The 12,528-nt window shown below is 42.8% G+C and overlaps 1 pseudogene; it reads right to left on the reverse strand.

Annotated features, from left to right (window-relative positions):
- Positions 1-9,736: 9,736 nt before the first annotated feature.
- On the reverse strand, positions 9,737-10,905 carry LOC133762169 (3'-5' exoribonuclease 1-like; annotated as a pseudogene).
- Between the last annotated feature and the right edge of the window lie 1,623 nt (positions 10,906-12,528).

The following is a 12,528-nucleotide window of genomic DNA, read 5'->3' on the forward strand; positions in this document are numbered from 1 at the left end:
CACGTAAGAATGAGATCCAGGTCCTTGTCATTCTGGGCTTGTGTTTTGCTTCACACGATGACCTCCAGTTACAACCATATTATAGCAGATGAAGGGCTTTTGGTGCAGCTTTTATTTAGAGCTTTCCCCTCGTACTCCTAATACAGGTCTTTAGGGAGAAACTGGGTTCCATGACCATAAATCAGTAAAAGAGAAAGAGCATGGGATTTAAACATAAAAATGGGGATGGGGTTCGCAGCTCTGCCAGTGAAAACAAAAGCAGCTGGAGCGGCAATGGTAAAAAAGTTAAGAAAACAGAAGGGCCTCCTGTAATGCGGAACACTTCCTCAGCCTAGCCGGGAAACCGGCCTGAGCTAGAAGCAAGTGTGTTAATAGAGATTTCGGTGATTAGGAGAAAAGCAGGCTCCGGCGCCAAGGTTGCCCAGAAGGCCAGGTGGCGGGAGCTGTCTGTGTCATGTCAGGAGCATGCTAAAGACAATCAGCTCCTCCGACAGGCCCCAAGACAGACCTAGTTCTCTGTCCTGCAAGTCACAACCACGTGGGAGCAACAGATCAGACGGCAGGAGAAGCGCACTGCACAAGGAATGCTTAAAGGGCTTTGTACAAACTTTCCAATGGGCATAAAACCCCTTGCTGGCTTCCGTTCAGTGGCTTCTTCCTTCTGAAGAAGCTCCTCCTGGCTGCTTTCTTGGGCACTTTCTGTCTGCTCTTTTCTTTGTTTTTGATTTATTTATTTATTTTAAAATTAGCGTTACACAGAAAGAGGCGGGGCAGAGAGGGAGAGGTCTTCCATCCAATAGTTCACTCCCCAATTTGCTGCAACGGCCAGGGCTGCGCTGATCTTGGAGCCAGGAGCATCTTCTGGGTCTCCCAGTGGGTGCAGGGGTCCAAGGACCTGGGCCATCTTCCACTGCTTTCCCAGGCCATAGCAGAGAGCTGGGTCAGAAGTGGAGCAGCTGGGTCTCGAACTGGTGTCCATATGGGATGCTGGCGCTTTAGGCCAGGGCATTAACCTGCTGCGCCATGGCGCTGGCCCCATCTCTCTGCTCTTTTCGATCAAAGTCTTTAGCTAACAATTTCCTTCTTGGTTTGTCCATCTGCTTCATACTTCGATGTGGATAGAACAAGTTCCTAGGATTCAAACCAGCTCTAATGAGGCATAAAATCCTGCATAAGTGTTTGCACTCCCTGAGCCTGTGGCTCATCTCTGTACATATGTAAGATAATAAATCACCTATCTGCTGTCAGCAGTCTTTGGTTTTGAATTGATGTTGATATGCCCCTCCCATTTCTCTGGCAGCGAGGATCAATTTTGAAAATAATTACAGGGCCGGTGCTGTGGTGTAGCAGGTAAAGCTGCTGCCTGCAGTGGCAGCATCCCATATGGGTGCTGGTTTGAGTCCCGGCTGCTCCACTTCCGATCCAGCTCTCTGCTATGGCCTAGGAAAGCAGTGAAAGATAGCCCAAGTGCTTGGGCCCCTGCACCTGCACCGGAGACCCAGAAGAAGTTCCTGGCTCCTGGCTTCAGATCATCCCAGCTCTGGCTGTTACAGCCATTTGGGGAGTGAACCAGTGAATGGAAAACCTCTCTCTCTGCCTCTCTCTAACTCTGTCTTTCAAATAAATAAAAATAAATCTTTTCAAGAAACAATTATAGGCATTGTACTTTGTCCAGTAGGTGGCAGGCCTGATTCATTTATTTGCATTTATTTAAAAAATTTATCTATTTGAGAGCATGACATAGAGAGGGACAGATACACACATACAGAGAGAGTTCTGCCATCTGCTGGTTCATTCTTCAAGTGCCTGCAACAGTCAGGGCTAGGCCAAAGCCAGGAGCCAGGAAATCCTCCTGGGTCTCCTACTTGGGCCATCATCCACTGCCTCCCAGGAACATTAGCAGGAAAGAGTAGAGTAGCTGGGACTCAAACCAGGTACTGCAAAATGAGATGCAGGCAACTTAAGTGGTGGCTTAACGTGCTGCGTTGCACTGCTCACCTGGCCTGACCCTTCTAGCAGCTCCCTGCAGTCTTAATGATCGTTGGCTGGAAAGATCATCTTCTCTTTTCAATGAATTTGTCTTTAATAAAAAGGCATGTGAATTAATTGTAAATAAACACCATAGACTATGAGATAGCTTTGTTCATTGACTATCAAATTTTTCTATCTTCTCCCAAAGAAAGGAGATGCGTTACACGCCCTCTCTAGTGTCATTACACGCCCTCTCTAGTGTCATTACACGCTCTCTCTTTCAGAGTAACACTGCTTTCAGACACATGGACATGCTTCAGTTCAGAGTTGACAGAGGTGGGCGTTTGATCTGGAGGTTCAGATGCTGGTTAAGCCCACATCCTGCAGCTCACTCCTGACTCCAGCATCCAGCCATACAGACGGGAAAGCAGCAGAGCTGGCTCAGGCAGTCGGGTTCCTGTCACTCAGGTAGAAAACCTGGACTGTGTTCGTGGCTCCTGCTTCGGTTCCTGCCTTGGTCCGGCACCTGCTCTTAGGAGTATTTGGGGAATGAACCAGTGGATGGCAGATCTTTCTTTATCTCTCTGACTCTGCTTTTCAAATAAAAAATGAAAATAAATGAATTAAAAACAAGTAGTCAGCACTTTTGTTAGTTGTCACTATCATTCAAGAATCACTTATCAATCATAAATTCCTTGAAGTTTCTCTGTTCTCAGAACTGACTTACTCTTTCCCGCAGCCTGAAGAGCAAACTGATGGAGAACTTCCTTAGGCTAAGCTGAGTAGTGAAGGATGAGGCAGGGAAGAGGAAAAGAAAATGAATATTTCCTGAGCAACCTTTTCCAAAATGTACAGTACTCCTTGTTTATTTGGGAAATTAAGATTTCTAACAAGGAGAAAAAGATTACAATTGCATTTTGTTGTTGTCTTATGAAAAGAAACAAAAGGCAAACAAAATGATAAAAAAAGCCCCTCTCTAATCACAAAACCTGCACTTCAGTAATATTGTTTATAATGTTCCAACTTACTGAAGAGATTGCATTAGTTAAAGAAAGTGATGCATTGAAATGTAGTTGGTGAGATGAGACAAGAAACGATGGCATCAGGTGGATGTCAGTCCCAGAGCGCAGATCTGGGTGAGATTTTCCATCCACAGCATAGGACGGCTGTGACTTTTCACTTAGAGTTGCGTAAATACAGCAAATGACAATAGGTGGGCTGGAAATTAGGTTTCTGATCTCTGGCTCTACAATTTCCAGTAGGCGCCTCCACAGTCATCACAAGTTTGGGAGTGACTCTTGGGCACTCACCTACTTATTCCTATGGTAGTCAAAGAGACTGAAGAATCCTGGAAGACCTGACCAGGGAGAATGAATTTCATCAACAATTATTCCTTGGTCTTGTTTTGGTTGTGCTCAGTCATTAAACTGTTTTAGCTTTAACAAAAGATATTTATTCAACATCATGAGACAGGGACAATGGCCAAGGGAATCAAGGACAAAGCACATATCCAAAGTAAGGAAACTTACTTCAGAGCAGACAAATGTGTAGAGCTAATCTCTAGGAGCATGGGTTCTGAGGAGCCCAGGTCCTGGAAAGATGGCAGGAGAATTGCTTTATCTGTCCAGGGGGAAGAATTGAGAAAGGCTCTCTGGGACCGACATCAATCTGATGCCATCGTTTCTTGTCTTACTTGATTGTGTCATCATGGCCTCTGATGTCAACCATTGATTTCTCTTTTTCCTTCTACTTTTACTCCCCTATAAAATTAAAAAAAATTCTTTTAAAAGATTTATTTATTTGAAACGCAGAGTTGAAGACAGAAAAGGGACACACACACACACACACAACACAGATTTTTCATTCATTGGTTCAGCCCTCAAATGTTCTCAATGGCTGGGGCTGGGCCAGCCTGAAGCCAGGAACCGGGAACTCCATCCTGGTCTCCTTTGTGGGTGACATGCTTAAGTACTTGGGGCCATCTTCCACTGCTTTCCCAGGCACATTAGCAGGGAACTGGATTGGAAGTGAAGCAGGGATTTGAATTGGTGTTCATGTGGGTTACCTCTGTGTCACAGCACTGGTTCTATATTTTAATTTTACCAATTTCAAGTAACTTACTTCACTCTCTCTGAGGCTGTGAACCCAGTTATGTAAGCAATGTACTGTATGTATATTATCTTTTTTTTTTTTGAAAGAAAGACAGTAAGACATGAACAGACAGATAGTCCTCCCAACTGCTGGTTCACTCCCCAAATGCCTGCGATGTCTGGGACTGGGACAAGGTTGGAGCTGGGAGCCAGGAACTCAATCCACGTTCCCTCACATGGGTGACAAGGGACCCAATTACTTGAGCCATCACTGAAAGGTCTCATTGGTATGTGGGAATTGAAAAAGTTGAACTTACAGAAGTTGGGAGTAGGATGGTGGTTACTAGTAGGACGGTGATGTAAAACGGGGAGATGATAGTCAAATGATACAAAATTCCAGTTTAGAGAGATGAAATAGCTTTTGAGATCTATTGCATAAAAAATGACAAGTATATGAGGATGGGTGGCTTAATTAGTTTGATTTCATATTCTGCAATGAATGTATATATCAAAACATCACAGTGAACCCCAAAACATTTATAATTATTCATCAATTAAAAATAATATAAGACCACCAAAACAAAAGATATAGAACAATATGAAAAATCTGGATATTTGTATTTTCCTTGTCTGTGGTTGACATTGTCTGAATCATTTTACAAGATGAGATATTTAATTGGAGGAGGGTTTACAAATAAAGATATTTTAATGTGGAGTATTAATTGTATTAGGGATTCTCACTGGAAAAAGTTTTTGTATACCAACGTAGAGAAGAACAAATATAGTATAGTTTCAAAAACGCAATGATTTCATGCTTGCTTTTAGTAAATACATGACTAGTTAATAGACTGTTGCATATATGTGTGACTAAGATAAGGTATTAATACCTTGTGTGGGAGTTTCACAGAACTTGGCTGCTGCAACTGTCTGTGTCATGTGGTTGGAAAACATGGTTCCATGATGAGCTGCTGGTGAGCTTCAGGTTTCTCATTCTGAAGTCGCCCAAGAATAGTGCCAACTAGGTCACTTCTTGTTGGTCAAAAACACCAGACAATTTTGTTAAAAATCAGTAAAATGATTCTGCAACTTCTAGCATAGGGGTTTAAGATACAACTTCTACATCATAGAACTCTGTGGTTGGGGCAAGGGTTTGACCTAGGAGTGAAGACAAGCTAAGATGCTGAGTCTCGGATTGGAATGCTTGGGTTCTGACACCTGTCTCTGGCTCCTGACTCCAGCTTCCCTCCAATGCAGACTGTGGAGATAGTGGTGATGTGCAAGTGGTTTCGTAATTCATTTAATCAAGAAAGCTTGAGTTTATTCTATTTGCCAGCAAAGATGCTACTGTTACGTAATTTTATTAGAAAATGTAGTGGTTTTTCCTCAGACTTGATATAGTATTTTTATAGTTTATATGTATCATATTTATTAATTTTTTAAGGTTGCCAAGAATTTACGTCTTTAATTATGAATGTTTAAAGAGCAAAAAAATTTGCTTGCTATCATAATCAATTCTTTTTTTCCCCAATGGAACATTTTACAGATTTCATAAGTACACCATTAGGAATATAGTGATTCTTCCTACCATACTTGCCCTCTCACCTCCACTTCCACCCACCTCCTCCTCCCTCTCCCATTCCCAGTCAATTCTCCATCAAGTTTCATTTTCAATTGACTTTATACACAGAAGACCAACTCTATACCAAGTAAAGATTTCAATAATTTGCACACACACACACACACGCACACACATACACACCTGTTTGAGAACAAGTATAACTCTCATAATACAACTCATTGAGGACAGAGGTCCTGCATGGGAAGTTAGTGTACAGTGACTCCTCTTGTTAATTTAACAATCAACACTCTTATGTATGACATCAGTGATCACCTGAGGCTCTTGCCATGAGCTGCCAAGGCTATGGAAGCCTTTTGAGTCCACTAACTCTATTTAGTATTTAGTATTTGGAAAAGGCCATAAACAAAGTGGAAGTTCTCTTCTCCCTTCAGAGAAAAGTACATCCTTCTTTGATGACTGCTTCTTTCCACTGGGGTCTCACCCACTGAGATCCTTCATGTAGGACATTTTTTGCCACAGTGTCTTGGTTCTCCATGCCTGAAATGCTCTTATGGGATTTTCAGCCACATCTGAATGCCTTAGGCCTGATTCTGAGGTCACAGTTTTACTTAAAGCGATTGTCTTTCTATGAGTCTGCTGGGTGGACTGCTTCCCATGATGGAACATTCTCTTCCTTTTAATTCTATCTATTATTATTATCAGACACTTGATCTTACTTACATTATCCCTTTAACACTTAATCCTATATATATGATCATGTTAACACTTAAAATGGCATTTTTACTACCCAGCCTAATGAGATTTGGGGTCCCATGGCAAGTTTTTAAACTGTACCTTTAGAAGTAGGTCCATAGGAATGTGTGCAGAACTATACAGCTTTAGAGTTAAAAACTTCCCCCTCTGTCTCTTATTCCTACTCTTTTTTTTACTGAGACCAATTTCACTTTATACACATTTGGTTAACTCTATGTTAAGTAAAGAGTTCAACAAATAGTATGAAGAAAAAAAAAAACTGTTCCTTGACAGTTGAGACAAGGGCTATTCAAGTCTTGCTTCTCAAAGTGTCAATTTCACTTTTACAGATTTTTTTAGATACTCTATTAGTTCTTAACAGATTGAGGAGAACATATGGTATTTGTCCCTTTGGGATTGGCTTATTTCATTAAGTATGATGTTTTCCAGATTCATCAATTTTGTTACAAATGAGTGGATTTCATTTTTTTTTTTACTGCTATGTAGTATTTCATAGAGTGCATAGCCCATAATTTCTTTATCCAGTCTTCAATTGATAGGCATTTAGGTTGATTCCATGTCTTTGCTATTGTGGATTGAGCTGCAGTAAACATGGGGGTACAGATAACTCTTTTACTTACTGATTTCATTTCTCTTGGGTAAATTCCCAGGAGTGGGATGGCTGGGTCAAATGGTAGGTCTATATTCGGATTTCTGAGGTATCTCCATACTTTTCTCCAAAGTGGCTTTACTAGTCTACAATCCCACCAACAGTGGACTAGGGTACCTTTTCCCCCATGTCCTTGCAGGCATTTGTTTGTTGATTTCTGTATGAAAGCCATTCTAACTGGGATGAGGTGAAACCATCATTGCTGCCCCTCAGGGGCATTAGCTGGACGCTGGATTGGAAGCAGAGAAGGAGGTGGGTCTTGATCCAGGCACTCCTATTATGGGGTGAGGCATTGAAAATGGCAACCTCACCAGCTCTACCACAATGCATACTACAAGAGTATAAATTTTAATCAAAATAAAATGCTTCTAATCAATAGCTTTTACTTATTGATTTCATTTTTTATTTTTTTTTAGAATATTTTATTTATTTGAGAGTTAGAGTTTCAGACAGTGAGAAGGAGAGACAGAGAGAGAAGTCTTCCGTCTGCTGGTTCACTCCCCAAATGGACACAATGGCTGGAGCTGGGCCGATCCGAAGCCAGGAGCTTCCTCCAGTCTCCCACGTGGGTGCAGGGGCCCAAGGACTTGGGCCATCTTCTACTGCTTTCCCAGGCCATAGCAGAGAGATGGATTGGAAGAGGAGCAGCCAGGACTAGAACTGGGGCCAATATGGGATGCCGGCGCCGCAGGTGGAGGATTAACCTACTGTGCCATGGTGCCAGCCCCTATTTATTTTATTTTTTAAAAAGACTTATCTATTTTATTTTAAAGTCAGAGTTACAGAGAGAAGGAGAAACAAAGAGTGAGAGAGCGAGAGCAAGATCAAGAGAGAGAAAGGAGATATACATAGAGAGATTTTCTATTTCCATTTTTCACTCTGAAATTCTACACAGCAGAGAGATATTTTCATTCTCCAGATGGTCCCAACATCCAGGGCTGGGCCAGGCTGAAGCCAGGAGCCAGGAGCTTCTCAAGGTCACCCACATGGGTGGCAGGGTCCCAAACACTTGTGCCATCTCCACTGCTTTTCCCAGGCCATTAGCAGGGAGCTGGATGGGAAGTGGAGCAACCGAGACACAAATCGGCACCCACATGGGATGCCAGTTTTGTAGGTGGTGGTTTTACCTGCTATACCAATTTTTATTTATTTCAGTATTTTAAAGAAACTTACAAGCGGGTCAAAATAGCTTCTGCATATTAGATCAGTAACAGAATTATTCAAATAGTGGTGACAACTGTTCCTTTCCTATCTTTTTTTTTTTTTTTTTTTTAAAGAAAGCATTATTTGGACGGTGCTGCGGCTCTTTAGGCTAATCCTCCGCCTATGGCGCCGGCATACCGGGTTCTAGTCCTGGTTGGGGCGCCGGATTCTGTCCCGGTTGCCCTTCTTCCAGGCCAGCTCTCTGCTGTGGCCTGGGAGTGCAGTGGAGGATGGCCCAAGTGCTTGGGCCATGCACCCCATGGGAGACCAGGAGGAAGCACCTGGCTCCCGGCTTCGAATCAGCGCGGTGCGCCGGCCGCAGCGCGCTGGCCGCGGTTGCCATTGGAGGGTGAACCAACGGTAAAGGAAGACTTTTCTCTCTGTCTCTCTCTCTCTCTCTCTCACTGTCCACTCTGCCTGTTAAAAACTGAGAAAAAAAGAGAAAGCATTATTTGACTTCATTGATATCACCTGTTAATACTGAATACAAATTTACAAATTTAAAATTTGTGGTGCTCCTTAATTTTATTACAAAGCATAGTATACTCTCACAGATTTAGGAATTTGGGCAGATATGTCACAAGGAGTAGGGGAACCAAGCAATCACATGTGAAAAACCTCCCCACTGGTTTATTTATGTATTGCTGAATGTGAGCTATGGAATTTATGATAGTCCTTTAAATAGCATTTTCTTCTGACTATGCGTTTACCTCATTGCCAACTAAGTCTCTAAGAAAATCTAATCTCTCACAAGTATTTCAATCAGGAGTTGAAAAGAAACACAAGGAGAAGAAATTCATCACATTTACAGTTCATCCGAGCATTGTTTGCATCACATCTCGTTCCTCTGGGTTGTGTGCTATGCACTCAGGGCCCATCATGGTTGTATGTGTGTGGAATTTTTTTTCTTGCCACTATTCCATAAACAATACAGGATCGCAATTATTTATACAGCATTTCATTGTTTTAGGTATTGTAAGTAATCTAGAGATGATTTAAAGTATACAGGAAGATTGTATAGGCTGTGCTCATATGCAAATATTATGCCATGTCTATAAGGACTTGAGCATCCTCAGGTTTTAGTATCCACAAGAGGCCTGGAGCCAGTCTCTCAGGGATATTGAGGGGCAGCTGTCATTGAACTTCTCATATAAAATCAAAAAAGGACTATGATATTCTCAAAATCCAAAGATCAGATAAGACCTGCCTTCCAATCTTTTGTGCATTTTAAAGAGTTGTTTAATTTAATGATGCTAATGTAGAAATATGTTCTGTATTTTTACATCAATAAGAATCCGACATTCAAGGGATGAGCCAATAACATTTTCCATTTTCAAACCAAAAAGAACACACCTTGGACATCTTAAATTGTAAGATTCAGTTCAAAGCAGAAACTGTTACTGTGTAACAAAAACTGCTCATACTAAAAGTACTGGTGACAGTTCAACACGCCCTCTCACAAAAGTTGTTCACATATGCATACGGCCATAGCTATCTATAACTGTAACAAGATTTTAAATATTTAAGGTGCTTGAAGTTTGCACTGTAGAACTGAGTCAGGACAGCTCTGGTGAGAGTGAGCCACCCACACAAACGCAGCTGCGGGCTAAAATGTGGCATTTGTGGAGCTGGAGCGCCCTCTACAGGTAAGGAAGAGGACGCACTCGGCCGTCGTGCATGCATTTTATCATTGACTCAGAGTCCACATCCATCCTGAAACATTGGGCCTGTTATTAGGGCGATGTCCTGAGTCATCACGACCACTGTGAGGCCTCCCATCATAATCCATTCCTAATTTTTCAAGCATTATTGTCAGTTTGGTTTGGCTTCTAGGAACCTTGTAGAAGTTTCCCTATGATCTTCGAATACTGATCCACTTTTTAGCAATAGGAGGGTATTTCAGCCTGCTGAGTTGTCCCTAAATGTTCCGGAACTTACTCATATCCCATGAGCCCCTTGTTAATATGCCATGTTTATACTTTATTCCTAATTCCTTCAATTTACCTTTCTTAGCACCTGAGGGAGATTATCAGCTTTGTCTATCTGATCCTGAGTAATCCCAGCAAGACTGATGCAGAGATCAGAAAGCTGTGTGTTAGCCTCTGGTCGCACGTACCGCTGAAACATGTCTTCTGTTTCTAAGGTTGAGTATTCAGTGACACAGCAGGCAATTCAAGGACGTCATGAGTGAACGCAGGTGGGCTACCCTCTTCACAAGCGGCTTCCAAATCAGTAACGCAGATGTCCTGTAGTGACTGGCAGCACAGCTGCTCTCTCCACAGTAGCTTCTGCTTCTCCTAAGAGCTTTTCAGTCTCTTGTTTCAAGCTTGAGTTCTAAAAGTTTAGCTCCGCGTTCTTGATTACTCATTCTATGAATACAACCATTCGTAGTGGCGATCTCTGGAAACTGGGTCTTTGTGATCACTTGTGCTGGAGGCAATGAACTTGGACCCCTTTGTTTCTTGACCGTGGATTCCACCTCGTTGCTTTTTCTCCAGGTTCCAAGCTGTGTCCCTGCCTGCGGGAGCCTGGGCCTCACCGCCACGCTCCTCGCCTGGGAGCCACACAGCTGCTCATTCCCAGGCCACCGAGCCCAAAAAACCCTGCTTTCTCTGTCGAAAATTACAGGGCTCTGGTTCCTGCGGCGGCGGCCACACCATCCCTAGCTTTCTTAACATTATTTTATTTCTTCTGAATGTCACTCATAGAAACGTGCCCTTCAGTTTTCTTTGCAAGCCTAGTATTTCTCTTTATTGCATTGTCGAGTTGCGCTGCATTTCCATTTATTTGCATTCCATTTATTAATGGAATCCTGTTCTAAGCTTATATGGATGTGTGCACGTGCATACCATGCATCAGTGTAGGATAAAAATCACATAATATTGTGGGAAAATGCAATCCCCCCAAAATCATGCTGATGGGAAAATACAAATTATGATACAAGGAATGCAACAGTAATGACACAAATCAACAATATGTTCCTATGATTCAGCTACATGCATACAACCTCTTCTAATCTTTCCTTAGCATATGCAAAAAAATGGTCTGGTTAATTACATATTCTTCATTGTGCAGAGATGACATACTGGTTCCCCAGAAGAAGCAAAGTTTTCCTTAAAAACCACATTAAATCAAATTGTTGCTCTATAGCTTATTGAAGTGGATAATACTCCTATTACTGAAGACATCAGATTGTCAAGTTATAAGTAATGGTCTTTGCCCTCATATTCCTTGATGGCATTTTAAGAAAAAGATTTATTTATTTGAATGGCAGAATTACAGAGAAAGAGAGAGATAGAGAGAGAGAGAGAGAAAGAGAGAGCGAGCACGAGCATGGAGACAGATCTTTCATCTGCTAGTTCACTTCCCAAGCGGCTGCAAATGCCAGGGCTGGGCCAGGTTGAAGCCAGGAGCCAGGAGCTTCTTCTGGATTTCACGTGTGGGAGCAGTGGCACAAGCACTTGGGCCCTCCTCTGCTGCTTTCCCAGGTGTATTAGCGGGGAGCTGGACCTGAAATGGAGCAGCTGGGACTCAAACGAGGGCTATGGGATGCTGGCATTGCAGGCCAAATCACACTCAGCTCACAGGAGGTATTTTCCTCATAAAGATGTGCTGATTAGGAGGCAAATGAATGCCGGGATTCAGTGATAGGTGAACCAAGAAACAGGCTGCACCTAGTGATGCCGAAGTGCGGCGCTGTCTGGCAGAAGAGCCTGGGATGGGCAAGATGGTTGCGGCTGAATTTGGAAAACACAGCTGGCACGTTCACCCACTGCTCTTTGTGTCTTCTCGGTTGCACGGCCGCATATTTCCAATGCATTTTCTATCTGTATTTTTTTTCACTTGCCAGTTAGACATCAAGCTCTTTCCAAGGGTTTTGTCCTTATAATCCACAGAAGTGATTTTATTAAGGCAAACAGCAACTTATATATTGCTAAGTTCAATAAGAATTTTGAAGTAACTATATACGCCATCAGCCCTAGGTGGTCCCAGTGTTTTAAAGATAATTTGGGCTTTTACCTGTTTTCCCAGCATAATTTCAATATTGATAGCAGAAAGAAAATAGGAAGATTCATCAATATGTGGTGATTAAATAGCACGCTCGAGGCCGGCGCCGCGGCTCACTAGGCTAATCCTCCGCCCTGCGGCGCCAGCACACCGGGTTCTAGTCCCGGTTGGGGCACCGGATTCTGTCCCGGTTGCCCCCCTTCCAGGCCAGCTCTCTGCTGTGGCCAGGGAGTGCAGTGGAGGATGGCCCAAGTGCTTGGGCCCTGCACCCCATG

The sequence above is a fragment of the Lepus europaeus genome, chromosome 6 (assembly GCF_033115175.1).
Source record: "Lepus europaeus isolate LE1 chromosome 6, mLepTim1.pri, whole genome shotgun sequence".
NCBI classification, from domain to species: domain Eukaryota; kingdom Metazoa; phylum Chordata; class Mammalia; order Lagomorpha; family Leporidae; genus Lepus; species Lepus europaeus.